The sequence below is a fragment of the Furipterus horrens genome, unplaced genomic scaffold (assembly GCF_987537825.1).
Source record: "Furipterus horrens unplaced genomic scaffold, mFurHor1.1.pri manual_scaffold_13, whole genome shotgun sequence".
In the NCBI taxonomy this organism is placed as follows: Eukaryota; Metazoa; Chordata; class Mammalia; order Chiroptera; family Furipteridae; genus Furipterus; species Furipterus horrens.
The window spans coordinates 42,454,000-42,457,992 of record NW_028327183.1 but is presented as its reverse complement, the minus strand read 5'-3'; positions in this window follow the sequence as shown (position 1 = coordinate 42,457,992).

The window sequence follows — 3,993 nt, the reverse complement described above, 5'->3', positions numbered from 1 at the left end:
CATGTTTTTTAGTTTAAACATTTTGTTTGGTATAAAAACTTAGAAAGTTTATACTTACGATTTTCAGAGCAGGAGCTTTAGATAATCCTTTAGAGATTTTACAGCTTATTTCCTTTTTAGATTCCACTGCATTGGGTCAGAACATTTGACTTTAATAGAACAAATACAGTTTGGAGCATTAATAAAATTTTGAAACCAAATTTAAACAATATCCAGTGAAACCGAGGATCCTCTCAGTTGCTTTCTGTTTTCTTTTAAAGAGGAAAAACTATTATTCCTCTGAGTCTTTCAAGAGTAATTAGTACCCATCTGTAGATACAAAGTTGCCAAGGCATTTTACTTGAGGTAAAGAAAACTGAAGCTTATTTTTTGAGACCTGATATCCTTTTGTAGCTAGCTGCTGTCATAGGTAAGTTGTGCACTTTGGTAAGTCTACTAATGTCTACAGCAGAATAGTAAATCACCCACATATTGAATTAGAGTGGAATCTCTAGGATCTTTAACATTATTTAAATCAGCTTTTAATATCTGGGAGAAATAGGTGGGGCTCTCAGTATACCCCTGATGCATTTCAGTCCAAGTAAATTGTCAATCTTCCCTAGTGAAGGCAAATAAATATTGACTGTGTGTGTGTGTGTGTGTGTGTGTGTGTGTTACTAAAATGCTAAACAAGGCACTACAAAATTCTATTCCTGAAAAATGTTTCCAATCCACAGAAGTGGTTGGTATGTGGATTTGGAACCACAGGATATCTGGGAATAACTATTTCATTTATAGCTCTGAGATCATGTACATATCTTCACCTTTTTTATTTGTTTTCTTGATGGGAAGATAGGAGATATACAGAAACTATAAGTTGCTTTTTAAAGTAATTCTGTATAATGGGCTTAAATCCAGGTAGTAGATCAGGTCTTAAAAAATAATGACAAATATTAGGTAGAGGCAAATTACTATCAACAGTTATTTTAAAAGGAGTTGCTGACAAGATCTTGCCAATATCTGTACTGGAAAGGGCTCAGAGTTGCACTGGAACATCCTGCAAGAAATATTCCAACAATATTTTCTTCTCGAGGAAGTTCCTTTATAAATATTATTTCTCAAGTTGGTTTAGTATCCAAAGCATTTAGTTCTAAATACATTTTACACTCCTGGGGGGAAAAAAAAGTGGGCTCTATGGTCTTCAAAAGCCTCCTTTTATCAGGTGAATTAGGGTTGATTAGACCACTAAAAACATATGTTGTCTCCTAACCTTTTATATCTGGAAGGGGGTAGGTTGTGATTTAAAAAGTCACTAGTTGATTAGATATTCCTACCATTTGTACTGAAGCTTTAATCCCAGGAGTAGGCAAATTAGTTGAATGTGGTTAAGAACAGATAAAGTAGCCCCAGTACCTACAAGAGCCTTTGTAATTTCCCCTATTATAATAATTTTAATTTCATTTTAATGATTAAAAAAGAGAAAAAGTGCTCTTATAGTTTTCAGAATGACCATATGCTTTCTTTTGTATTTTTTTCTTTTTCTAAATCTTATTTTGGTTTTCTATAACCCTTTTTAAGTTGAAAAGACTTCTCTACAAGAGTTTTCCAGTGAATCTTATTTGCTAATTCCATTGCTTATTTCCAAGAACCAGTAAGTATATTCATTGGAATAGGTCAGAATAGCCAGAATCATATATTTCAACAGTAAAGTTACATTTTTTGGTGAACCCATCAGGGTTCTAGAAAAAAATCAATAAAATCTCTAAGTAAGACTTTAAATCCTATTGTAGTTTTAGGACTACTGTATATATAATCGCTGGTTCTCCTCAGCCTGAGACGGCTTTTTCCTGAAGGGAGCTGCCAGAATTCCTTGATTATTCTTGTCTAAATTTCTATTCTTATTTTCTTAAAGTTTATTAGGGAGTGGTAGGTGAGGAGACAGAAAGGAGATAAAGAAGGGAAAAAAAAAAAGAAAGAGGACAAGTCCAGACTCAAAAAACTCAGAAAGCAAAGGATATAGTGAAGGAACTGTAGGAGGGGAGGGATGGGGTGCTGCCATTTATTAGCTACCAAAGCCTTCTTTAGTTCAGAGACAGTCTCTAAAAAATTTTATTATTTCTTTAAAACGAATAATTTCTCTGTGTTCCTCTTAGAAGCTTCTAATTCTCAATAAAAATATGTTTACCGTGTATTCAGTTAAATTTTAGAGCCGTCTTTTTTCTAATTTTGCATGCAAAATATTAATTAGGTGTCAAAAGAGTTCTAATTGGCTATACTAAACTGATATCTCTTTTAATTAAATATTCACATTTCTGTAAGTACTTTCAAGTAAAAATTTCTTATTTATTGTCCATCTACAAGAGTAGTAATGGTGGCTGGTTCTGAGAGATTTTAGCCTTGGAGGTATGATTTCTCATATTAATTTTAGTTTTCCTTGGACATTTGCAGAATCTGAGTACATTTCTAGGGATGTTGCATGGCAGCTTTAAGTGCGCTGCTTATGGTGGAGCTCCAAGGGGCTGTCACCTCCAGAGTCACATCAAACTCTGTTACGTGTCTTAGGTTCCCTCTCAGGTGCTAGGTAACCAACCTGTACCTGCGCATCCCTGTCCGAGTCAATTATTTCATCACAGTTTAGTTGGAATTCTCTATGAGGTCCTGCACATTCTGAGGGATTTCCTCAGACACCTGCACAGAGATTCTTAGTCATCTAAAAATACCTGAGATTGGACCTTGGGGGAGGAAGTGCATTTTATCCTCAGAGCCAAACAAATCCAGTCTCTTATTTGTTCAGCAAAATGTTTTGATTTGACTCTCAAAGAGCAATTCCAGTTGAAAGCTGAGGTTAAATGCCAACCATCCATTTCTCATTGGTTTTGAGTTTTCAACCCCTATTGTTAGCTTGGTTTCTCTCAACTTTTAACCTTTAGATTACCTAGAAGACTTTTAAAAATAGCTTAAATAAATTCAGGCCTCTTAAATGAAACAGAGGGATCCATAACTCTGAGAAAAAAAACTCACCCAAGCTCACTACATGCAATGCTATGAGTGGTGGGCACAACGTAGCCCCTGCTGGTACCCAGCAAGGTGGTCCTGGGTGGGCTTTCCTGGAAACTTGAAACACTGTGCCATGTAAAAGCTAAAGTAAAATTGTTTAAACATGTAGAGAATTTTTATGAGTTAATTAACATGGGAAGGAATATCTTAACACAGTGAAAAAATGCTCCAGAGAATGACAGTTTTGTAGCTTATTTTATACATCACCACAAAAGGAAGACACACAGCGGGTTACATAAAATCCACGGGTGATAGATTAGAGAGTCGCGAGAAAGGAAAACAAGTGAAATCTCTGGCATTGAATATAAAATAAAACAAGGAGACACATACCTTTTTTATCTTGGTGACAACAGGATTGTTAGGAGTCAACAATACAAAAAACAATAACAAGAAGAAGTGTTCTGGTCTCCGCTCTGGAGTAGTAAGGATTCCAGAAAAAGAATATTACTCTGACATTTTAAAGGCATATTATAGAGGCAAAAAGACACTAGACAGTTTCAGTTAAAATAAGGACTGACATTTTTAAAGTAAAGAACTTAGCCTGAAACATAATTACCTGCCATGATTGGTTTTTAATTTCTAAGTTTTCATTTCAGACCATCCCATGTGTTTACTGTAGGTCTCAGGGTTTGTAAGGTTCCCCATGCGGGCTTCCATGGAGGTTTTCACGTTTCATATGTGCCTTTTTTTTTTATCCATACACCCTAATCATTCCAAATCCTGGAAAGGGAGAGAAGTTAGAGGTAATTGACAATGGCCAATTATTTAGTTAGTCATACCAATGTAAGGAAACTAAACAAAACACACACACACACACACACACACACACACAAAAAGAAAAAAACCCTAAACATAAGGATCAGACAGGCTCTGAGAGGGTGGGGTCCCAGGAAAGATATAGAACCTGCAATATTATCACTCAGCGCCTAGCTCAGTGTGTCTCTTCCATGGAGCTGG